The sequence below is a fragment of the Hirundo rustica genome, chromosome 1, assembly GCF_015227805.2.
Source record: "Hirundo rustica isolate bHirRus1 chromosome 1, bHirRus1.pri.v3, whole genome shotgun sequence".
Lineage (NCBI taxonomy): Eukaryota > Metazoa > Chordata > Aves > Passeriformes > Hirundinidae > Hirundo > Hirundo rustica.
In genome coordinates this window covers 15,930,956-15,957,713 of record NC_053450.1, presented here as the reverse complement: position 1 = coordinate 15,957,713, position 26,758 = coordinate 15,930,956, and the positions used below count along the sequence as shown (strand labels likewise).

Here is a 26,758-nt window from a genome sequence, read left to right as displayed (position 1 = left end):
AGATGTTATGGGGTTTCTTTTCCCCAAAAGAAAAAGAATGCATTTTCTTTTCCTGGTCTAATTGCTCTTTCTTGATTAATGTATCTGAAATAGTAACCTCACTGAGGGTCTCTACTGTTCACTAAAGATCACACAACTAATTACATTGCAGTTTCCTACCTATTTTTTAATGAATGACATAATTTTGCTTTTTTCTTCCTTTTGAGGTTTTTTTCATGTCAAAAAATCACAGAAGACCCTGTCTTGAGGGAACTTTCAATGTAGATTTTATACTGAATTTAATTTTGTTTCTAAGTACATTGAAACAATCACTGGATTTGTCTTCCTTGCCAGTAAGACAAGAATGTTTCTATTTATAACATAAAGTCATATACTATTTTAATAGGAATAAATTTGTTTCAGCATTAAGTTAGAACTGCATTAACATAATTCTTCTAAAGGCAAGGGAAAAGCAAGAAGTACAAAAAACCCCCTCTGAGATATGTGAGGCAAACAAGGGATAATTACAATACTGTAGTCACATTAATACAGTGAGCATGAAGAATGTCCAGGATTTGTAATGTATTCCCTTCACATGCAATACAGTGTTCAACTGAAGGACTATGCAAACAAACAAACAAACAAACAAAAAAGGAAGTCACTAATTTAAACATCGGGCAGCACAACCTGGAACTTAGTGAAACCCACAGGAAGATGACTACATGCTTCAGTAGATATGGTCAAATCTGGTATTTCCCCATCAGGCACACTTCTGAAGTGCAGCCTGAAGGGAATGACAAGCAGGCAAATACCAGATAGCAAAGTTATACAGTTAACACCACCAGCCACGCTTACTTGCCTTTACCAAATTCCACTTGAATAGAGCTTTAGCTGCAGTAAATTCCTGCACCGCTGCTGAGGGCACAAATTAAATCCTGAGTATGTCTGGAAGTTAGATGCTCATAGTGCATAGACTGAGGAAGACCACTGGAAACAACCTGAAGTTTTGGCCTGGATGTAGAGTTACAAGTATCACAGAGATTGCTGCAGCCATACTGTCATGAAACTATTCAGCCAAATCAGTATCATTTGAAGTCTGAGACATTCTTTCTGCCACGTGTGATGGTTGTTCAGCTTCTCAGGTGGATGAAGTCCAGACAGATGCACCCTGCTTGCCATGCAAAGGCTGTGTAGATATGCCAATGTGTCAAAATGGGATTGTTCTGGTTAGACTGTAGTGTTTTGGGGGTTTTTTTTGGGTTTTTTTTTAATATGGCTGTACTCTGGAGGCAACTGGGAAGAGGTTGTTGAAATTACCGAGAAAAGATTATTTCAGACCCCAGGACAATCTAAAGTAAAAAATAATCCTAAACTTTATACTTTATTGATAATCCTTCTACAATATGTATTTCTTACTAGGTCTTTTAGAGTTATAGAAAAGAATTTAATTTTCAATTTCTGAAATATTATGGCAACAACTATCTCATTGTATTTCCTCTTTTCATTCCACCTTAGCTTCAATGCCTCATCTCATTTTACTTAATGCTAGGTAATAGAAATGTTTCATTGTTAGTCACTGGCTGTTCTCACCTGGAGAATTTACAGTAACCAAATATATAAAAAGCTAACAAATTTAGAAAAAAATCAGTGTAGTCATTGAAGGAGGATGTCAGTACAAACAAATTGTGTGATATTATATAGGCAGCATCTCCACACAAATTTTACCAAAAAAAAAAAAAAAGTGTTAAATAAGCATAATTAATTTTAAATATTTGTTTTACCATCATATCTCATTTCCTACTGAAATTAGGGTTCTATTTTTTTGTTCCAAGGTGTAACAAAAATACTGGGAAGATGCACAGTTTCTATATTTAACATGAGAGAATTTCTGAAATTAGAGCACAGAATAAAATAGAACATTTAATGTAAAAGTACTAGGACTTCCAAAGGAAAAAAGAAGAAATAGAAGTTTCAGTGAACCCTGATAGGCATTCCTATTTAATGCATTGACTCTTCAACTGTTACAAATGATAATCTAAAGATCTGTGTTTAAAATTATTATAAACTGGAGACTGGCTAGCCTTAAAAACAGTGTAACTTCTCTATGACTTTCCTGTTGGTCAAAGTCATCTGAAATGACCAGTGTGTAGTCTGAGGATACAACCACATGGCCAATGAATCACGCTATGTCTCACTAAGGTTTCCATGCTATAGACGTTCTTCACAAATTTTGTCCTAACACGAAGGCAAAACTCATGGTATGTTGAACTTTTCCTCTTGTTTTAAAAAAAGAAAGAAAGAAAAAAAAAAAAAAAGACAAAATTATTTCTACTTCTGTGAATCGCTCAGAGTTTAAAGCATAAAATGTGGATATGGGATGTCATAGACATGTTGGACAGTGGCATAAAAGGGCACAAAACCCCCCAGTTTTCTTCTGAAGGGAACTTTGACACATGAAAACTGGGCACTAGATGGCACCTGAAACCTTCAGAGCTATTGTATGACCTGGCAGAGTATCAAGCATTTCCTTCTGTATATATCTCAGAGGTAAGAATATTTCAATTTTTCATACCTATTCCATATACTTTATATATAACTATTGTTATATATATATGCTTATGTGTAGAATTACTATTGAAAGACACTGTACTGCCCCATTAGAAGTCCAGATGTTTGGGGAAATTTGATCACTTCCTTGACTACCTGCTTCTCTTACTCAAAGGCCATGTTGTCTCCTACAGTGAAATTTCAGTCTGACTTCCACCATTACTGCTGGTATGAAAAACATGTAGCAATACTGGTTACAGGAGACATGTTAACAATTTTAGACTTATATTCCTGTGCTTATGTGCTAAATGCTTCTGGTTTAGAAGAAGAAAAAGAAAAAAAAAAAAAAAAAAAAAAAGAGAAAAGAAAGATGGCCCTAGTTCAGTAATTTAGTTTTCATTTAGAAAGTCTTATGGTTTAGAATTTTCCTTTAGAAGATTAAGTCATTGTTTTCTCCAAATTCTTTATCAGAGTTGTTTCTGCGCCATACCATTTCTTGATAGAATTAATGCCCTTATTGTATTTGATGGCAAAGGGTCATAATCAGCATTCTGGTATGTCATGAGGACATTACCCAACCCTTCAGAAGACCTTTTTATATTTCATAGTGCATCTCAACTGATGGGTTGAGAATATTGCTCAGTAGATAGGATACATGGCCGTTGGGCAGTGCCTTTGTTGAGCCAATACTAGATAAATTTTGTGAATGTTCTTATTTTTACAACAAATCATCTTTTTAGGAGACACAAATTATTTATCCTTTTATGTGTCAAGGTGAAATTTAAAACCCTTAATCCAAGCTTCCATTTACAGTATTTTTGTGAATGCTTCATGGTGAACCTGCATATCTTTCAGTCTATATATGGTTTTCATATAGTTTATTCAGTTAGACATGTTTTATTACATTTTATATCTGTCATTAATATTCATTCATTCTCTGAGGAATGCAAATTTGTGGCAGTGTAGAAAAAATTGAGGTAAAAATTGTGAGCTAATTTTTTTTCATTCTAAAATACAACTTCTTACTGGCTATCAAAATATTTTTATCAAAATACTGAAATAAAATCTCCACTCTGGATTAGGATGGAGGTGTAATCTCTTTTGCTTACTTCAGACTGTATCAAAGATCATACATTCAGAATATAGCTGAAAACAGTGTTGATACATTAAACAAGAGAAAATTTATAGTTAAAAGTGAACAACTCCTTTATTTTGATAAATTTTTTTAAGTGTTTATGATACAGCTCAGAAATACATCCAAAACCTTACATAATAAAGTGCTATTCTCTGGGTTATTTTTCTAAACAGTCATACATTCAAGATCTGAAGCAGGTGAAGTCTACCTAATGAAGTCTTATTTACTAGAAAAGGTCTCTCTGGTTAATGCTCATCTCAGGTATAATATGTGTTTTTCATTAAAAATGTCCAGATGAGAGAACATTTTAAAATACTAGATCAAGGATATTAGCATTATTCTGCTTTTAATGGCACTTACCCTGATAATTTCAAAGGGCTAAAATGCATTACGGTTTATTGACTCCATTTCATAAGGTGAAATAATAGAACATTACTGATCTTGTCCAAATTACTTACATGGTGATTCATTAACCAAGAAAGATGGTGTGATCAAATGAATGAATAGCAATGTGAATAAACATCTGCCACAGGCCACTCATCAAGACCAAGCACAAAACCTTTGAATAACTTCTATTCCACATTTTTAATTTTTTTTTTATGAATCAGTGCTGAGATGTGCACCCACAAAATTGTACCTTCCAAAAGTCATCTTTCCCCATGGAAAAAAGGTACTTTATACGGCAAACACAAAAAATTTAAATGTGCTTTTCCTACCTAGTCCAAATTTCCTTTTCACTTTCAGTAAGAATATCCAGATGTCCTTCACTTGGGCAGCAATCAATTGTAATTGATATTTTATTTCAGCATTATGCTACAATTTTCCTGTTGTAAGAATTAACATTAGAATCACAGAATCAGAAACTGATTTAGTTGGACCTTAAGGATCATCGAGTTCCAATCCCCCTTACATGGGGAGGGATACCTTCCGGTAGACCAGGTTGCTCAAAACCCCATCCAACCTGGCCCTGAGCTCTGCCAAGACTGGGTCATCCATAACTTCTCTGGGTAATCTCTTCCAGTGCCTCACCACCCTCACAGTAAAGAATTTCTTCCTCGTGTTGGTGTTCAGCATTCTATTATCACCTTCCTTGCATGGGCCTGAGAAGTTCCTAGACTCATCTCTCGAGTCTCAAATTTTCTGTGTTTTGCCTTGTGCTGGAGGCAAGTTCCCAAGTTCCTTGGCATATTTGGAAAAACATTTTCAGAATTCTGAAGCAAGGGAGAGTGAAAGCAGTGTATTGTTTGATGAAACAGGATTTTGTTATGCAGAAATGTTTTCAAACGTCTGAGAGAACTTTCAAGCTGATTGATGTACCAACATTCTTCCATAAGCAAGTATCGCTTGGCATGGTGGGCACTGATTTATATAAGCTATCCTTTGTGGATCTCGAGGAAAAGTGGCTAATCAACACTTTTTTCTCTTTTTAATAGTGAAAAAGTTAATAACATATCAGTGTGAATGATTCAGGACACTATTGATTCTGGGCTATGAACATTTTTTCTCACCCAGACATTTTAACATCAAAAAGTGCTATTTGCAGTTTCTAGTCTGAGTCTTGTAGGATCAGAGATCAAACAACTTTCTTTGCTTTTCTTGCTTTAAAATAATTGGTTTGAGACATAAGTAGTAAAAGGCATCTAATCTTATTTTATAGATGTAATGATGGAGAGAAACTGCCAAGTAATTCATGTGATATAAACATGTGAACTTTCTTTCTTCAAAGCTTCCTTTTGTAATATAAACTAGAATTAACATAGACAGCCTTCATATTGGCAGCCAGAATAAGAACTGCTTTTGTTCCTATCCCTTCATGTTACCTTCTGTGGGTCATTCCTCTCTTGACTAATTTGTGAGTGGGTTGAGTAGAAGTGGCCATAATTTGAGAGGAGAGAAAGTATTATCATTAAAATAACTCAAGACTTTACATTAACCTCACATTAAACATCTGTTTAGGCCACCATTTCTCCAGCTCTTGCTACAAGATAAGTTAATACTGAAACAGCTGTGACAGTCATGTCTCTGAACTTACTGGTATTTCTGTATTGAAAAATGGCTTGAACAATGCCCTGTCAGCTTCTACTTTTAAATACTTTCAATACTCTCTGCTTTTATTGAGAAAAAGAAAAATGTTCTAGGAAAAGCCTGCTGCAGTACCACACAAATCACTGTTTGACAGAGCTTATGAAGTGTTCGTTGTGGTGCTAACTCACTGAAAGATCATATATCTTACAGAGATCTTTGCAAAACTTCTTTAAAGAGTGACAGATTGGTGTGTTAGAAGAGCTAAACAGTGTCAAAGAAATGTATGTTATACAAGTAGGCTGTTAACACAGTGTGAAATGGTAAGGAATACGCAGAAATCTATCCTCTGGTCTATATCTGACATGCTCAATCATGTGATATAGAGTTCTACATTAATGTATAAGGAGAAAAAAAGGTGCTATTGTCAATTGACAGACAAATACCCCCTATTTTCAGGTTAATTTTACATTTTTGTTGGAGGGACATTACCAAATTGGTGAATATTTCAGGTTTTTCCTCCTTTTCCCCCTGCAAAATAAAGGTGAGCAAGAAAAATGAGAAAAATCTGTTTTTTGATTTTTTATCAAGTTTAGAAATATGTGTTTTCATTCAGGGAAAAAAAAAATCTGTTTTCATCAGGCACATTTGTAATAATTGAAGCACTTTTGCAATTAACATTGACTTGGTTATCTGATGTTATCAGAATTAATGTATTGGCCAAATGAAAACAGAAGGCTATAAGGAAAATTTTTAAAACATTGAGTCAGGAGCAAGGAAGTTTACAGATGTCCAGATTTCATATTTGTATCTCATCACCCTGAATGCTAAGTTCAACATTTTTCTGTAATAAGTTTTTCTGTAATAAGTTTGCTACCTGGGGATATCATCTGGAAATCCTGAAAAACATTTATTCTTTAACATTTAATCAAATATTTACTAAAATACATATGACACTGCGTAGACAGGATTACAGTGTTGATGTGATTTCTGAAGTATCTACTTTATTTCAAGGAAAATCAAACAAGGCTTCATTATAATATACTTTCTTCCCTCTACATATAGTTTACATTAATAAAATTGAGTTATGAACTCTTATTATCTATTATATAACAATATATAAGTTAATAACTCATATTATATAATATATATGTCTTATTATAATAATCTTTATGTATATATAAGCTGAAAATTTTGATTCTGTTTTTGTGTCTCTTTTTTCAGTAGTTTATTTCATTTTAAGTCTCTCACTTTAATGTAATGCTCTGCCTTCTCTTACATTAGCAACTTCTGCAAAAAGATACTGGGAATATGCTGAGACATTAGTAAAAATATAATATATTATATAAAATATAATATATATAATTTATAATCTCAACTGTAATGAGTCTGCCTATTTCTGCTTTCTTATGTTATATTTGCAAGAGGATTTAAGTATAAAGTCTACAGTTATGGTAGAGTTGACTACAGTTGTAGTTAAAAGTGCTGTTTTAAAAATGCAACAATACCTAAATTAATCAGTTCTACAAACTGGGGATAAATTGTGGATTAGCATGTCAAATTTATACTGTGATCCTCCCTCTTTCACAGTTTTAAGAAGCATTTTTTAATACAGTTGAGAAAGCTTCACTGGTAACTCTGGTACATTAGTTCTGTAATATCAAAAATTAGATTGAGAGTAAAGAATAAAAATTCTTATCTGTTTAAAGTGTTGGGTTTTTTTTTTGGGGGGGGGTTCGTGTGTGTGTGTGTATGTGTGTGAATTCAAAGATATTTGGAAAAAAGGTGATTTAATAAAATCAGGAATTACAAACTTTGCTTTGCAGCTGTTTCATTGCATTGCTACATTGCTGATAAAAGTAATTTTTCAACAAAATTACAATTTAGGGGACTATTTAGCTATTAAAACTGTTATTTAGTTGTGTTTAAACAAAAGCTTAAATATGTGATTAGATATCAAGCTCCAGATGAATAAGGACTCACTGTGCTTGGTTATGAAAACTACTATGGCTGAATAAAGAAATAAAAACTATTATTTTCTGTATTTCTATGTGTTGAGGGTTAAGTTTCCTGTAGAACTTTTCCCCCCCATAAGTTGCTAGAGACTAAATACTGATAGTTAAAGGGTGCTCAACCCGGACAAAGGAAGTTGATCACTTAGTTTTGGGGGAGAAAAAAGCTCCCGTGAGCTGAGGGTAGTGGTCTCACTGCTCTCGGTTTTCCAGGGAGCATGGTCGGGCTACTGGTAGCTACCTGGAGTCCATGGTTAACAGAGGGGTCTTGTCCTGGGAACTCTATCATCTGTTGGAGCGCCCAGGAATTTGGAGTTTATTCGCTGCCCTGCTGGATTTTGGGTCAGCCCCGGTCCAGCCACTGCAGTTTCTCCGGCACTGTTTGCTTCGCCTGCCAGGACACCCCCCTGCCTGCCGAGGACAGTCCACCGCTTCCAGCCATCAGTGCCAGAGCTTCCACCGCTTCCAGCCGTCAGCGCTGGAGCTTCCACCATTTGCCCCCGGGGTTCTTGGTTCTGTTTTATTGTTATTATAATTGCTGTTGTTGTTTGTCTGTCCTGTTATAGTTACTAGTAAAGGACTGTTATTCCTTTCCCCATAGCTCTGACTGAAAAGTTTTGGGTTTTTTTTTAATCTTCCAAATTATAATAACACAGAGGGAAGGATTTGAATTCCTCATTCCTAGGAAGGCCTGCCTCTCCCTAGCAGACATCTGTCTTTTCAAACTGGGACACTATGTATGTTTACTGGGATTGTATTTAGAAACTTATTTAAATTGTAAAGATAAGAGAAAATGTTTCAGACATAGTTTGTTCCTGAAAATAGATGGGTCAAGTGTACTTTTGGTTATGCAAAGTCAAACTAGTAAAATATCTTTCCTTGGAAAAGTACATTCATCTCTCTGCACCACTTTCTACTTCAGTCTTTACTGAGATCAGTCTGGTCATGGTGGTATAAAAGGAAAACAATCCCCAGAACACCTCGAGTTTGACTGCAACATCAAATATTCTTGCTTGCTCTTCAAAAATCAGTGCTCTTTTCAGCATTACAGTCTTTTGGCTCATAGCCAATACTCAAATTCCAAGTATCAGCAGTGTCCAGAAATGCCAGTTATTGTTTATAACTACAACTATTTTCAATTTGTACTTGTCAGAGTATCATACAACACTGAAGTGACCTTTTTCAACACAGTGCTGGAATAAATAAAGGGTAATTTTTTTTTTTTTTTCCCAAGGGTTTAGAAACAGGTGTCAAGGTACATATCAATCTACATGTTGAATTCAAGAAACCAAAATACATCACCTCAGTTCCTGGTGAAATTCTTTCCTAAATGTCATCCATTTCTGATCCATAATGGATCCATACTATATATTTCAGTCCTAACTAAGACTGGATCCCTTTGAATGACTTATTGATAATTACATAATCTTCACTTGTCAATGTAATTAATATTTTTTTTCAAATTTCTACAGATTAAAATTCTTTAATTCTGGGGATCTTGATTACTTCCAGTTTAATAATTAGTGTTTTCATTTAAATATCTCCCTACCCTTAACAAGTATGTACCTAGTACGTGGAATATATGAGACATACTTCACAACACAAGATTTCCTTTTGAACATGAACCATATACAATTTTTTTCTGAAAAAATAACCTCTGAAAGAAGAACAACAATTAAAAAAAAAACAAAACAAAACTGATTTGTGAAGAAAATCCCTATATCTGTATGCTCATATCAGCTCTTTCTGATATTATTCTGTTTAGTTATCTGTCAAAACCACACTGGCCTCAGCTCATTTTAGAAGATTTTAAATCATCTGAGTCAACAGTTTCCAAGATATACAGTAGAAGATGGTGGCACAACTACCAGATTGTCTAGCGGGCTCACAGTGGATTTTTTCCTAAGAAAGCTTTCATATTTTAGTTGCTCAAGAATGATGCTGCTTATTTAATGACTGGTTAAGATCTGTAGTGCTAATCATACTATAAGTAGAAAACAGACGTTGCCCACATGCTTTTGAAACTCTGCTATAAAATATAATGATTTTATAACTGAAAATCAAAATTACTGGAAGAAAAGTGAAGTTTTTATTCAGTTATAAATGTTAGACATTAGGCATGAATTTCATCATTTTCAAGGAAAAAATATGAAAGCAGAAATTATTTTTAAGATATGTGAAGAACAAAGAGGTTGTGATTGCCTGGAAAAAAAAAATATATATATATATTAAAAAAAAATCTGTCAGAAGAAGCTTATTATTTCATTTCTTCTCATACGCTAATCATCTTCCAGTTTTTGTAAGAGAGAACAAGGAGTTTCTTCAAATTGCATCCTCCTTTAATCCAGAAGTACCTCCTAAGATTTAGAGCTGGCATAGGCCTTGCAGTGTCTCATGTGTCCTTGGTGCCAGCAGCAGAATCCTCAGGATCAGAGGAGAGGAAGACCCCTCATCTCACTCAGTGTTTTATCATTAAAGCACAGAAATTTCATTCCAGAAATTTGAAAAGATACAGTCCTTTCTGGTGACTGGCTTTTTCATAACCACAGTCTCTGAGAGGTTGCCTAGACAGTCCCACTAAACCTGGCCACTACAGGTTTTCTGCGTGATAGCCATAATTAGACAAGGTAATAAACCACACAAAGTTTATCTTGTTAAAGTTTCAAGATCCTCTTGAATGTAGAAAACTTACAAAATATTCCAAGGTTTTCAGACAGGAAGAAAAAACTTTCTCCCAGAAATTAAAATTTGGAAAATGAGAAAAATTCACTTTAAACATAAACATTATAAACAACAGAAAATATGACAGCCTTTTGTTAAATACATCTACATGATGATAAGTAATCCACTCTGCAATATTTCAAAGGAAAGCAGTTTCTCAAGCTAAATGTTACATACAGATACTATAAATAACCCGGACATAATTTTAAGAAAAACTCCTTTTTAAAGTCAGTTCTGCAGAAGCATTCCATGAAGTTTTGTTGTAAACATGGCACACCATGGCAAGTAGATTCACTTAATTATTTAAATATATCATATGCATGAAACATATTCAAATAAGAGCTGTATTGTTAAATAGCTTTATCATGTTTTATGTATTGATATGTTATTACCTCAAATTTTTCATTACATAAAATGACATCTTCTCTGCCCTTGACCATTTTTTAAAGAGATTACTATTTTGATTGAAGTAACAATATTTTGAGAAGGTCTTAATTTGAATACATTCAAATTAAGTGACATTAATTACCTTTTCATTTGCTAAATGTGCTTTTTGTTATACCTTCCTAGAATTCAGAGTTACTTTTTCCTCAATGCAGTGTTTACTATTTGCATTTTGGCTTTCAGCAGTCTTGCTTTCAGCAACATTTCCTGGTCAAAACATACTGTCTTGTCATTCTGGAAATATAATTCAATTTCTCTTTTGAAAACACATTATAGTACACAGTGTACTACTTGTATACTGTTTTGGATTAAGTAATTACCTAAATTATTTTTTATGAAGCTGATAAATCCCATTTTTTCCTCACTTGTCTGTTTCCAAAATGTCTTTACTCAGGATAATATCTTGAAATCACAGATAAAACATAGTATTTAAAATGAAGAACATTATCAGGATATTTTGTCTTAGGTTAGAAAATACCTTTTGTTTCAAAATAGTTCAGCAGAATGAATTATTCATACTATAGTTGGCTGGGATAAAGGATTTAATATTGGTATTGGCATGAAGGTATCATGTAATTTTTAAAGGTTTCCTTGGACTCTGTATTCCACTTCTATTTTTCTGAATATAACACTAATTTAGCAATCCCATAATTTAGTGCTATCTCTAAGGAGAAAAAAATTACAGCTGAGGAGAACTATTCCAAATGGGTCTTTGAGCAGTAATCTAGAGAATATAGAGATTTTGCATCTAAATTGAGACATACAAAGGCTTGCTGTAGCTCTCTCATTATCATCAGGCCACACTATTCATTGCAACTTGCTACCCATCCTGCTGCCACAGACATGAAGCTTCTACAGGCAACAGCAAGAGATTTTGCAGGCACAAAATGTTGGGGGTTTGGTTTGTTTGTTTGTGTTTGTTTTTGTTTTTGTTTTTGTTTTTGTTTTTGTTTTTTTTAATGTAGAGACTATTTCAATTACAAAATGCACATACTCCCATGTTCCAAGCATGGTAAATTGGATGTAAAATGGAATCAAAACAGAAGAGGGTCTGTTACAGGAGCAGCAGAACTTAAAATTTCTTTATCACTGTAGCATGTATGTCTGTCTTCCTTCATTTTTTCTTTGATGTTAATTAGCATTAGTCCTTGTTTTTAATTATCAGTTAGTTCCACTGCACAGAAAGTTGGTAAAGTACTCTCATGGTCAGGAAAGTGGAAGTCTAGTTTTCCTAAACGTAGGAGTGAAAGGAGTGACAATGTGCCCTTTACCACAAGAAGCAGAGGAAGAATAAGAAGTTTATATTTGTCGGTAATTTGTGATGTTTTCATGATGAAGTATGACTTTGGTAATGGAGCCATGGTGTCCTAATGTGCAAATTTCCTTTTTCACTTTCATTTTGTGCAATCCCTGGTATTTGCAGTATTAATGATCAGGCAAATGTTTAAATATTTTCAGGATATTAATTGCTACATGCTTCATAATATTCATGTTATTCATAATGTTGAACAGCAAAGAAAAGATATCATCAATGCTGCCATAAATTTGAAATTATGCAGATGCATTGATTTCAAACTGGGGCAACTGCCCCAAGGCATAGGTTAAATTAATATCAACAGCATCATTAACTTGTAAAGTATTTTGCATTTATATCAATTTCAAATTAAACCAGATTTAGCCTGATGTATTTTATAGACTAAAATAAGCTAGTAGCTTAATATAATATTCAGTTATTTCTCTGCAGTTACCATATAATTTTCCCTCATCCCATTCATTTACCTCTGTATGTTTTTCAGTTGTTTCTTTTTATATTTCTGCCAGAACAGTCATCTCTTGAATGACTTGAGAAATCAAAGTCTAAGGTTACAAGTGACATGTCACGAACATCTTAAAACTTGGGGGTTTGAAACTTCAGATCGATAGAGTTAGATATATTTTAAGATGCCATCTGGTAGTTTTATACATAACAACACAAATTTTTTAAATAAAGTGTCTATTTATTAAACAATGATGGTTATCTTAACACAATTCATTTACTAGTTGTGGTGATTTGCATGAAATGAAAACTGTTAAGCAGCATTAAATTGATTTGTGATACTATACCAGCAATTGTTTGTTCTCTCATATTTGATGTATAACATGTGAAACTTTACAGACAAAACAAAGTTTCCTAATGACCTAGAAGCATATTAATTAACTTAAACCATCAATCAGGAAACCATACCACCATACACCTAAGAAACTCTGTTTCTAAACTGAACATGTACCTGCTCCCATTTTCCAGCTTAAAGATGCACCTTTCCTAGATGCATAAGGACTGTTCATGAGATTCATAAAAGCCCTTAAGATAAATTATACATTATTTCATCTCCAAGAATATGTGTCTTGGAATGATTGGGTTTTCCAATGCTAACAAACCATGATAAAAGTGGCTATCCCTTTTTCTTGCCATAATTTTGAATTTGTTATCTAATTATTTTTTAATGGTTTTGAGAATAATTCCAATGATGATCTAATAGTAAAAAAAGTTGCCAAGTCCTCTGTTGCTTTACCTAGATCGTAAATACCCATCTTCCAAGGTAAAAATCTAAAAACCTGTATTCCATCTCTTAGTTCCATGTCTTACACAATGAAAAAGTGAATACCAAGGAAAGATTGTTCCTAGGTATGGGTATTGACCATGAGAATATACAGAATTTGGTAACTGGTAAAACCATGCAAAACAAGTGTTTTTTATACATTTGTCAAGTAGGAGGTTGAGGCTGCATATCTGCTAGTAAAGAAATAGGTCAGCAACCATTCTCTACCCCTGAGAGCCAGTGGAAAGCCATGGTGAAAGTCCTTATGTTCTAGTATATTGCCAAACCATGAAAGCCTCATCCACACTTGCATTCCCCTACATCATGCCTGTGAATTGTTACCAGGGTGCTAATTTATAGAAATGGAAAAAATGCTAGGGAATAAATATTTTTACAATTGACTAACAGAGATGACCGCCTTCTGGGGTTTGTCTAGACCTATCCTATAGACATTTGGTGTACTAGCATATATACAACTTCAATGATTCAGTCAGTGCTGCATAAATGTCTTTCCATCTGCTCTAATCAGATTCCTTGTTAATTAAAACCGTGGAACTATTCTTACAAAGCTCAAGCTGGGATCATTGTTTAATCTTTAACTTTGATGCAGTTGCAAGTGGTAGATGTGATGTGCATGGAGAAAATATATTCCCTGAGCAAGAGTTCTATGTAGGAGGCTCTGGGAATCACTTTTAATAGCACTATTAAGCAGAAGGCAGGCCCTTATAGCAAAAATTTGAAATTAAATTTCCAGAATAATGGAAATTTTGGGGGCCAGGCTCTCCATATGGAGGGAATCCATACTTGTAATTATTTGTATTGACACCATTTGGATGGGAAATAAAATCTGTGTGGCAGCAAGACTGCTGCTAGGGCTGATGAAGGATGTTGGGGGAGGATTTTGCCTTTCTAATGTTCATGAGACTGGATAAATGCATTCTTAAAGTACACCTCTTTTTCCTCCAACTTAAAAAGAAGCATATGGTGTCTAGGTCATATCTATATCATAGATGCCTTAAGTTAGGTGACATGGAATTTATCTATTTCATTAGAATCTAATCAGACCATTTAGGTTTCTACACAACTTTACAGATAACTGAAATAGAAAAAAGTATGGTGTTGGGCATTTTATTCCCCAGATTAAGTCAATACAACATTTTCTGGCTTGATACTTGTTTGTTTAGGTGTTTCTTTTGTTTGGTGGTTTTTTTTTTTTAATTTGAATTAAAACATTGCTCTTTCCCAACTATTTATTCAACATATAAATTCCAGATTCTTTGCTGAATTTTAATTTTCTAAATTACATCTACATTTATTTCCAAATTCTCTACCTAATAAAAAATTACAAAATTACATTACCAACAAAAAGTTGTGCCAGTCAAAACTATAAAACTAAAACTTCTTTTCATCTTATACCCCCTGACACATAAACCCAGAACTTTTAATGCCTAAGACTATCCAGAATGCTTCCAGAACCAGTTTTATTGGACTAAGAAATAAAAATAACATGGCTGTTAAACAATAAGTTTTTCCATGACCAAAACCCAACTTGTTTAAAAGAGACAAATTGGTTTTTTTTTTCTTCCAAGTACCATACTACTTGTCCTTTCAAGTCTCACAAAGTATAAGAGAGGAGAAGCACAAAAGAATGCATCAGGTTTGGAAAAAACCCACAGTCCAGGGAACACGTGCATCTTTGTCTTGGTTTTGAAAGACAGTTGTCTGCCAAGGAAAGCTAGAGCCTCTCTTGGAATGGAGAATATAAACCCCCTTCCCTCCAAATTATTATAATTTTGCAATTAGGGGCTTTCAGGCAAAGATATAGGAATAGGAGTAACAGTTCTTTACTAGGAATATTAAAAATAAAAAGGAAAATACAAATGTAGTAGTACAAAAAATACAAGCAAGGAAGCAAACAAGGATCCTGGAAAAAGCCCTGACAGAGTCAGGGATACGACCTGGCACCCTGTTGGTCAGGGTGTTGGAAGCAGTCCAAATAAGTCCTCCTGGAGTAACAGATGTGGTTCTGTGGAGTAGAGATGGTCCTGCAGAAAGTCCAGTGGTAGTGAGATGGGTCTGGTCTTCCTCCAGGAATCTAGTTGAAAAACAGGATGCCTTGTGTCCTTCAGTCCCAGTTTTTATCTGGCTAGGAACAGCTGGCTCCTCCCACACTGTGTGGAGCATCTCACAATGGGATGATGGAACGTGTCATGTCATTGGTGGGCCCTGATGGCCCATTATCAGAAGATGTCCCCCTGGAGGATGAAGGGGTGGTGGAAGAAATAAGAAACACTGCCCCACCTGGTTTTAATGGCTGGGCCATTATCAGAAGGCATCCTTCTCCTTACCCCCTGGAGGAGCAAGAGGAGGACAAAACATCTCACAAAAAAACAGCCTCCAACAGATGAAATAGAATACACATTTCTAGGTTACATAATCCACTACAATATTATTTGCAGAAGAAGCTTAAACCATTTATAATTACTATCTATGGTTATGGTAACCCAAATAGATCTCTAGTTTTAATGTTAAGAACCTTTAGGTGAAATCCCTGCTCAGAATTTTTATTTCTGTGAAAATTTTTGTTCGGTTACACTTCTGGACCTTGACTGTGCCAGCATGACCTGAGTTACAGAGATGACAAACAAATCACTTGAGGAACATGGCTAACCCTGAAGAACCCTTTAGAAGGTTGTCAAATACAATTCTTTTAGCATAAACAAAGGTGATCATGCAGCAAGAGTTCTTTTTAATTCAAGTTTGTTTCCAAGTCATGATTAATAAAACTGATAGTTGTCCTGCTCAACAGACAGACACAGCACAACAGATGAAGAGGCTTCTCCTACTCCCTAGTCCTATGCATCAAGCATCATTCTCCTGTGATAAGAAAAAAATGTTGCTTTTGTGTGAAAACAGAATAAAGTAAAGCTAACAAAATACAGCAACAGGATGCAAAAAACAGGCTTGCCAGGACAAGAGGTGATTATAATAAATGCAGACATGTATAGTTTTGTTACTTATGAACTCTTGATCTGCATTCCATTTATAATAAGTTGTAAGCAGCTTCTTTAAAGAATCAGCTTAATAAATGGCATTAATGTTATACCAAGTTGGGTGGCTCATGCATTATTTTCTATCACTTAAAGAAAAAGAACAGTAATTAGCTCACCTCCAGACATCAATTATTGTTAACGACTGTAAATAAATAAGATTAACCCAACCCATAAGCAATTTTGTAGTAACAGTCCTTAATATCATTTGCCTAAACTAGATTATAAAAAGTAAGTCTTGTCCGTGTTATTTTGTCCTTTATTCCCACATGTAAAACTTTCAGTTACACATTAAGTTTTTCTGCATATACTGCAGGTTTTAAATAACTTACAGGTGAAGACAAAGAAACTGCTCTAGCTACACACACAGTAGAATAGATTAGATATCTTCCACTCAAGATGATTCCATCTGTGAGAATAATTAGTACAGTTATACTATAACTACTGCTATCACTAACTACTGCAGATAGTGCAAAGAGGATTTTCTGTTTCACCCACAATAAACTAGATAGGAATAAATATACAGTCTCTGTCTCCAACAGATACACCTGTTGAAAGTTGACTTTATTTGCCATGTATAAAAATTCATTTTGAACTTTATAATTTTTGACAGAGAGGTCAGGGTTTGATGTCTAGAAAGAAGGATATATTTAGTGGCTTTATGAACACCACAAGACAAGTGCAGAATCGTAACATGAATAGGGACTTCAGTGGTCAAAATAAATATAGATCTTTGGCATAACTGTGTTTCAATGAATCTGGAAAAAACTAATTTTTATTTCAGTGCACAAGCAAAGAATTTTTAACATATACAAAAATAAGAAATGATTGATTCACTATGAAAAAAATTATGAAAAAAATAAAACTAATAATGACAACTTCTGTGGAACCATATAAAAAGGAATATTTGCCTTGCATTATTCTCCATTTTTGTTATATTTAAAGAACAAAGAATTGAAGCTGAATTCAGGAATAAGCAAGAAATGTGATATAACTTGGTTTTCATCCCCTTTCTTGTAAAGAGCTGAAATAGATGCAAAACACCTGTTTCTACTCTATGTATGCATTTATTGTTTTGAACATACATTTAACTAACTCTTGGTGTGGTTTCTGTGTAGCAGAAGTTACACACAGTATAAACAGGATAATTAGGCTATAACCATGCCATTATGGTTAACCACCCATACAATTCACATTAATGTAATAGGGAGCTGTACAAATAAACCAAGGGCAAAAAGCCCTGTGGCCCTTTGGAGCACTGGGAAAGTACAAGTTTTTACTAGGAGATATTTTCTTGCTTTTGGTATTCTGTGAAAGCACTGAAATTTTAATTATAGAAGCAAAGCCTTTTTTCCATGATATTGACTGCTGAATATTCTGACATAATTTTCTGTCCAAAAAAAAAGAGTATAATTTGGTTAACTTAACTTGTGGTCATTTATTCAAAGTTAAATGCTAGGTTTTATCTTTGCCTTCAGGTAGACTTTGTGGGAAACTGTGCTGGAACCTGCCCAAATTTTAATGGTGTCCAGACGTACACACACACACACACACACACACAAAAAAAAAAAAAAAAACCAAACAAAAAAAAAAAAAAAAAAAAAAAAAAAAAAAAAAACCACACACACACACACACACAAAAAAAACCCCAACCAACCAACCAAACAAAAAAACCCACAAAAAAACACACCACCACCACCAGCCTGCAATCCAGAAGCAAGGCAAACAGAATACACGCAGCATGTCAGGTTATTTACTCTTCATTTTTGTCTACTTTTGTTTCAGCTTTATCTGACATTTTTTTCTACTGAAATATCAAATTCCACTTCCCCATCCTGCCTAAGGTTCATTGTACTAATATTGTCCTATCAAAGTGTCCATCTTTGTCATTGACTATTCTAAGCAGAATTCATTCCTAGCCACTTCAAAAAGAGACTATTCCAGCTATACATATCCAAAATAATCCATTTATCCAGGAAAAGAGATTGATTTATACACAGACTACATTTACATTTCTACCTTGCTATGGTATTAGAAAGCTTTAGTTGATTCATTTCATTTACTGTTCCAAGTCCCTCATGTGATATAAAGCAGACTCTGCTAGCATTACTGATAGGAAGGGCAGATAAAGCTCAAAGCCTGCTTTTCACAGAAATAGAAGTTGGGCAAGAACAAACTGGTGAGAGGTGTGAGTATTGCAATGAACTTTGCATGTAAGAATTTGCTTTTTCATTTTTGTACATTTGTCAAATAGAAGCATGAGAAAAAATGGTAATTAAGAAAGAAGTTGGTATAATAAAGATTTTAAAGACTACTCCTAGCTCCCTCTCCTGTCCCTTTTAAAAGACCCCTTCTTTTGGTGTTTGTCATCTTGAGCAAATGTTCCCAGATATAACAGATCATTTGCCATTCACACAAGTAGATTATAGAATTAAAAATACAAGATTCTGCTCTGGAGCTGAAGGCCTGGGACTCTTGTCACTTGAAACTTCAAAGAGTCTGAACAGTTTCTCCTTCACAATGTTAAAAGTATTTTATAAATTTTGCTGGTCTTATTACGTTGCAGGCAATAGAAATGCTGATGGAAAGCATTTGTAATTCAACGCTTTTTTTCAACAGTTCACAGCAGAGAAGTGACCTAGAATCATAAAGATTTTCTATGACAGACATGCTGCAGTTATGGACCCTTTAGACATTATTTTTAAAATATCATTGTTTCTAAGATGAAATCCTACAGTGTCCTTGGTCTCTCCTGATCTTTTACAGACATGAGATAAGGGTGAGGGTGACTGTACAGATATTGAGTCATTTTGTTTTTCCTAATCTTACCAATCTTTTAAACTCAATAGTGAGCTTTTCACACAGGTTTTAGTGATTATTTATTTTTCTCATTTTTAACATTTCATTTGCCAGTATAGCCAAATTTTATTTGTTCACTTTTGCTTTTCCTATTTATTCATTAAATTCCAGGAGAGGAAAATTCAATTAAAATAGATAAACACATTAAAGAGAACATATGAAGGGTTAATTGAATTTTGTAAGAATTGAATGTAGTAAATGTAGAATGCAGTAAGCATTTAATTTGAAAAAACGTACTTTATTAAAGTTTACTTTCATTAGCTGATAAAAAACTGCTTCAACATTGAAAGCTTAACTGAATACCTACAAAGACAATGAAAGAACAATTTCTATCACCATGGTGAAATTCTCTAAAAAAAAATTATTTCATTTAAACTTAAACATATACAAATATGTGTACATTAACTATTTGAATAGATTACTATGCTCTTGATTACAAATATTTAAATACTGCATTTATAGCAGAATTAAAATGCAATATTGCTTATGTTCTTGGAATAACTTTATATGCTATAGTAGCATTTAGGTGGTTTTTTTCCCCAGTTTGCTGGCTGAAGACACCATGACATGATGAACAATGTTGATAACAAAAGTAGGAGAGAAAGTTACAGTGCACTGCGTAGAAGTGCTGGCAGATGTTTCCTTGCCAGTAGCAGTTTAGCAATCTCAGGATAAAGGTAAATCCTGAACAGTGATGAGCACTGACTCAATCCATGTCACGCTGCTATTGAGTCGCAGTCTCCAGTAACATCCTTCGAGCCCCTGCACTGGTCTGCAGGAAGGGACGCTAAGCTTTGTTTAGTTGAATGTTACTTCCAAATTGCGAATTATATCTTATGATGGCTAATTGAACCATGCCTTTTCTTGTTTTCTTTTACTTTTCTATAAAATTACAGTGAGCTCCTTTATATAGAGAATAATAAAAACATCAGGAGACATTTGTATTGATGAACAGTTCTTTAGCAAGGTGCTGGTTAGAGTTCTGGGGATGAGAAAAACCTTCAAGTTCATTACTGTTTTGCTGACCTTAAAAGGCCAGGAACTTTAATGGGAATCACCACCCAGCTTCGCCCTACTCAGAAATCATACCAGTAAGGCTGTATGGGAAATAGGAACAAGTCTACTAACCCAGATCTTTTCTTTTTTGACTATAAGGCCTGGGATTCCATTCAAACCCTGAATCTTGCCTTGTTCTTGCTATGAGAAACCAGGGCAAAAGTAATCCTGAACAGTGATGAGCACTGACTCAATCCATGTCACGCTGCTATTGAGTCACAGTCTCCAGTAACATCCTTCGAGCCTTCGAGCTAAAAACTTAGCTTTTTTTAATGAAGGAAAAATACATTAATATAAACATATATAATAGTATCAAACTTTCATTTCAGTAATGTGAACCATACATGAAAGAACCATAATCAATAGACTTGACTTTATTACTTTATCTTCATTTCTCTCTTACTATGATTTATCATGCTGTATATAATCTCTCATTTTTCTTTGTTAATATAATACCCAATAAGACCACATTTTAAAATGTTTCTGGTTTAAGGAATTTTATTTAAGTTGGGCAAGAAGATTTTTTTCAATGTAATTGTGGTTTTTTACTGCACCACAAAAATATTTTCATGTCACCGAGTATTTTCTTACTAGGCTTATCTAAATGTTTGAAATATATGAAGTATTTAGTTCTTCTGTTTTAATACTATTCAGATCATATGAATTAATGTTATCCTGTCAGATATTTAACTGCATATTTTAAAATTATTAGAGTTCTTCACAACAAACTCAGAAGAACAGACTCAAAAACAAATTGTGCAAAAAATAATATTATTAATACCAAATTTTTGGATGAGAAAAAATCTTCCCTCATTTAAAAAAAAAGCTGGAAAAAGAAGATATGAAAACTAGTATATAATTGGGTTATGCAAGTTTACTGAGAAAGAAAGAGCTTCTTTGAATAATCACCTGGAATAAAAGAGATTGAAGTGCCTGATGAAACACGTAACTAATTGTCCATACAAGTGGAACAGCTGCAGTAATCTAGACTGAGAGATAACCATTACAGATTATCTTAATTAACAGGTTCACAGAGTCTAGACCTTGAATAAGTGCCCATTTCAAATTTAGCTGAATTTGCAAGCAAGGTGGCAATTTAAAATTAGATCTTTTATTTGAGAAGGAGTTTTCTAAACAATATGAAGAATTCCCAGCCTGCTGACAAGTATCTTTTTCAGATTACGAAGCTATTTGTCTACTGCATCTGATTTTTCTGTATGAGAAATTATTTTGACTTTTACATATGTTACTGTAAGATTGAGCCTTATTGGGAAAATGAGTTACTCATCTAAGAGTAAAAAATTCCTCTTTCTGTTTTAACATTTCAACAAATCAACTGAAGATTTTTTTTTCCTACAATCTGTAGACTTCTTTCATTCCTATTATCTTTTCAACACACTTTCAGGTTCATAATAATCCAATTATCTTTCTTGAATTTCTCAGTTTTTCTCTGTCTCAGTCTCAGAAGTCTCAGTTCAATGACAATTCATTGTCTCCTTAACTGAGGCTCTTTGACAAGGCCAGATATTGATTGTTTCCTTTTGTCATATTTCAATCTTTCTGACAACCTCTTAACTTTTCTGGTTCAGGCTGCAAATTAGGTCTTTCTAATATTACAGTGGAATTTCTAATGATAGTACTACGAGTTACTGACATTTTTTCACTTGAAATAAGTCAATGACGACTTAACTCCTAGTTAATGACAGAATGTCTCACCATTACTAAAGGAAATAAACAAACAAACAAGGAAAAAGAGAAAACAAAAACGTTAATATCAAAAAATGTTTACTTTTAGGACTATATGATAATATATACTACTATTGCTTTTTTTTTCAAACTTTTTCAATCACTTCAATTTACAAAACAAGTCGCAGACAAATAAGTTCTGCTAATAAGCTCTCAATGCTTTGTTGAGGTAGATGAACACTTCTAGAAAAGTTAAAAGAATTAGCCATCTAATTAAAGAGCTAATGTGCCCTAGGGTAGAGATACTAGTGTTTGAACAGAAAAAGGCACAAATCCTTATTGATAGTGATAGCCACCTAGTCACATTTAATTTTTTTCAGAGCTCGTAGTTGGCCAGAAAAACAAGCCCAAAATGTATGCAAATAATTTGCTGCATTGAGTTTACGCAGCTTTAATTATTGGAATTAATTAATTTACTTTCTAATGCTGGTCCAGGAGGAATGAACATTCAAAAGGTATTCTGTATTGGAAATGTAATTTAGACATTTAATCTAAGTTTATAAACTTATAGTGGAAATATACTCTCTCAGCCGTTTGTCTTGTGTATTGTACAGTCTGTAACACATTCAACTTGCAAACCTTTCAGGGGTAAGAAATGTGTTTTACACAACTTTCAAATATAACATGTATATTGATTACATTTTTAAAATATCCAAAATATAATTCACTTAATTAATTTCACCAGATAACAAAGTGGTACAATTACATTTTGAAAATAAAAGAAAGTCAATATCAATATCAATATCAATATCAATAACCAGTTTTGTTTGTGTTTAGTATCAGACATCTACTGTCCCTGGTCCTGACACAAGCCAGCATGTCACTGGACCTTAGGGCCACCTGGGCACACGCTGGCTCATGTTCAGCTGGCTGTTGACCAACATCCCCAAGTCCTTTTCCACCCAATAGCTTTCTGGACATTCTGTCCCAAACCTGTAGGGGTGCAGGGGGTTGTTGTGAGCCAAGGGCAGGACCCAGTGTGGAGCCTCACAGAGCTTGTGTCAGCCCATCAATCCAGCTTGCCCAGGTCCCTCTGTGGGGCCTTCTTACTATCAAGATCCTCATGGTGTCAGGTTTCTATTTTGGCTCTCAAAATTAAGAGATAATGCTTTCCAAAAAATCGGTGGGGAAAAAAAAAAAAAAAATCCTTTTCAGAGGATGATTTAAAGTCCAAAACAAGATTCTGTGAGATAAACTAAATTTAGTATTGTAAACATTTTCATTATGTCTTACGAGCTGTTTTGAAGGTAGAAGTCATCTGGTTACAAATATTAAACTTATTGCCCTTTGGAACTTGACTTGATGGTATTTTTGACTTGTCAATTCAGAAATATAAAGAATTAATAATGTAGTAAAGATTAACAGAGCATATCTGCTTATTTAAAGATTTCAAGATATGTAGTAAAGCTGCAGGATAACATATGTACACAAAGTAAAAATATCTTCAATAACCTGAGACAGATTAAATGCCAAGGCACTGAAGGCAGCAATAAACTTGATCAGTATCAACTGGGACGTGCATTTCTACCCATAGGCCCAATACATGATATTGACATGTAATGTGTATTGGAAGATTTTTGTAGTGAATCCTGACCACCTAACCCCTCACACATGATAGGAGTTATAAACTGATGTAACAGTCTTTTAAAATGCCACCTACAAGATGGGATTGAAGAAGAGAGCTATAGAAACAATACCATTAAAATGAAATAAAAAAAAAAGAACCCAAAAAAACCCACCACCACCATCAACAACAAAAAACCTCCTAAGAAAGGAAACCAAAAAGGAGACTTCCAGAAAATAGGGCAGTATACTTTTTACTATATTTTGCATTATTGCCGTAAGTAGTGCTGGCAGTGAAGACTGATGCATATCGTGATTTTCATGGACAGTTCAGAACATTCTGTCTATCACATAAATAAATTTGATTTAAGATCTAAAATACAGAGACAGAAGAAGAGAAAAGAACTCCATCTCTTAGAAGTGAGCAGTGAAAGTATACTCTGAAATATCTCACATGTAAAAGCCAAACTTAAAACCAAAAGTGTTCTGGATGAGAGGTTTGAAAGAAGAGATCTCAATCTCAAGGGAAATTGAAAGTGTTCAGAAGGAAGATTAGTATTAAGAGTTCAAATTCTTAAGTTTCTTCTTTGTAACTATTTTCAATAGATAATACATATTTAATCTTTGTGACTTTATTATTTTCATTTTTAGTCTATCATTTCAAGTCTGTGTAGTGATTAAACTGGATTCAAGTGAATATAACAGACATGCTGTGTAATCCTGTCATGAAAGACCCAACACCAAACATGACAAACTTGCTTCTTGGAGCCTTTGCAATTCAAAACAAACTTGGGAATCCAAAACAGTGATGTATTTTCTTCTAAGCACCAAGCATCAGTTTTGTGTGAGTAAATCTGTCAGCAGGTTTTAAGCACTGAAATGCAGATAATTAGTGAGTCAGTTTACAACTCTCTTATAACCTCCTATTGTCACTCTGCATTACATGTTACATCAAGATGCAGTTGGATAAAAGTTTTAAATGAAAGTAAATGTTCTATTGTCAATAGAGCTATGTTTTCTCACCCCATCAGTTTTGTCTTATCTCATCTATGACTTTGATTGCTTGGGTTCCTATTGGTATTTTTGAGCCATACAGCAGGCAGGACCAGAGAAAAGGATGAGGGAATAATACAGATGCAACAAAATTTGTTTTCATCCTTATTATTTCCCTGATATTGCTCCCTAAATAGCCTGGTGAGTGCTGAGCAGAGAGGAAGAAAGGAACATAACAGGAATCAGATGAAATCTGTAGGACCTGAAAACTAGTAGTTGTTAAATAAATACATGTTAAATAATCAAACTAAAATAATTTTCACTGCTTTTTCAATTCCTCTTCCTGCTCTCTATTTCTGATTTAATCTCACCAAGCTGATGATAACACCCCTGAAAAATTCTTTAATACTGTACTTATTTGTTTTGATCCATTGATCAAAATTGAAATGTGCTGCCCACCAACGCTAATGTGAGGACCTCATAAGAGTCTTCTTATCACTTTGCAGTTATAATTAAATCTGTTTCATCAATGCTTAGGTTCTGTCTTCTTTATTTTAATCTTTAAAGAATTTCTTCTTTTGATTTCTTTTCCAGTTAACTCTTTGGTTTTGAGAAATATTTCCTGGTTTTATTAAATGTTATTTTATGCTGCACTTAAGAGGTTTCCTATGAATAGTAAATAAATAAATACATTTAAATGATAAAGAAGTGACTCAAACTGTGGGTTTATATTAGATTTTATGAAAAAGAGCATGGTTCTCTTTGCCAGTCATAGACTTGATTCTGGTAGGAGCCATTCACTTAAGAGTTGGACTCAATAGTCCTTGTGGGTCCTTTTCAACCCAGAGTAGTCTGTGATTCTGTGAAAAAATTCTTTGCTGTGACAGTGGTGAGTCACTGGAGCAGGCTGACCAAAGAAGTTGTGAATGCCACATCCCTGGAAGTGTTTAAGGTCAGTTTGGATAGAGCTCTGACAAACCTAGCCTGGAGGAAGGTGTCCCTGCCCATGTCTGGGGATTGGAACTAGATGAGGAATCTGTATTTCATTGCATCTCAACAATATTTGAAGCTGGAATGTATTTTAGGGGTGACAGTGCTGTGAGTGGAAGAAGAAATTTTTTCCAAATGAAGATGCTTTATGCCCAGAATAACACATTCCTATTTCTTGCAGTATGAGCTCTTGTGTCAAGTACAGAACAGAGCAATGCTACCCTGTAATTAAAGATGACACAGCACGTTGTTATTTAACAACAATACCTGCCTAAAAACATCTTATTCTTGTCATCTGTCTACTTACTATTAACTAGTAATCTGGAGTGACAGGGTGCTGAGAAGGATAAGCATTTAGCACAGACTTTTATTTCTACATCATCAGTTCAGACCTGGACTTCATCTTGAGAAACCATCGTTTAGAAGCATTTTCTTACCCTGTGATTTCAAATCATTTCCCACAGGATGCAAATTTCATCACAAAATCTTGCCTACAACTGGCACTAAGTGCATCAGTGTTGATTGTATCTTTAGAGAGACTGGGAATTGAATGCTGCAAGTGGCAATGGTATCTGGTCCTAAAAGAACTAAGAACACATAACTTAGAAGCACACTGACAGAAGAATAAGGGTAGAACAACACTAATGCTAAATTTTTAAAAAATCTTTCGTGTTCCTAATTTTTTACTATTTCTTCTTTCATTATGCAAAAATATATACAAGGGTGACTCCTATTTTTTTAATATGAAAGCAGTAGGGTTGTTTTCTGATGTCAAGTTTTTCCATTTTCTCAATACACACTTCAGATGCATGCTATTTTTTAGCAGGGAAACTGCAGAATGTAAAATTAAAAACAAAAGGAAAGAAAGTATAAAAACTCTGCATCAAAATTTCAGCTGATATTTTTATGGGCTTTCTTTAAAATATTCCATTGGTATTATTTTCAGAAAAATTTTTTTAAATGTCACATTCTACGTGTACTACTATTTTTTTATATGCAATCTTCTAGGATTTTAAAAAAACTGTCAAAAATTAATCACAAATTCATCTATTTATCCAAAGT

General features: G+C 34.1%; 1 protein-coding gene across 3 annotated transcripts in view; it reads right to left on the bottom strand.

The window, feature by feature from the left end:
- CSMD3 (CUB and Sushi multiple domains 3) overlaps positions 1-26,758 on the bottom strand; it is a 612,124-nt gene that overhangs the window by 466,991 nt on the left and 118,375 nt on the right. The gene's annotated exons all lie outside the window — the stretch shown is intronic.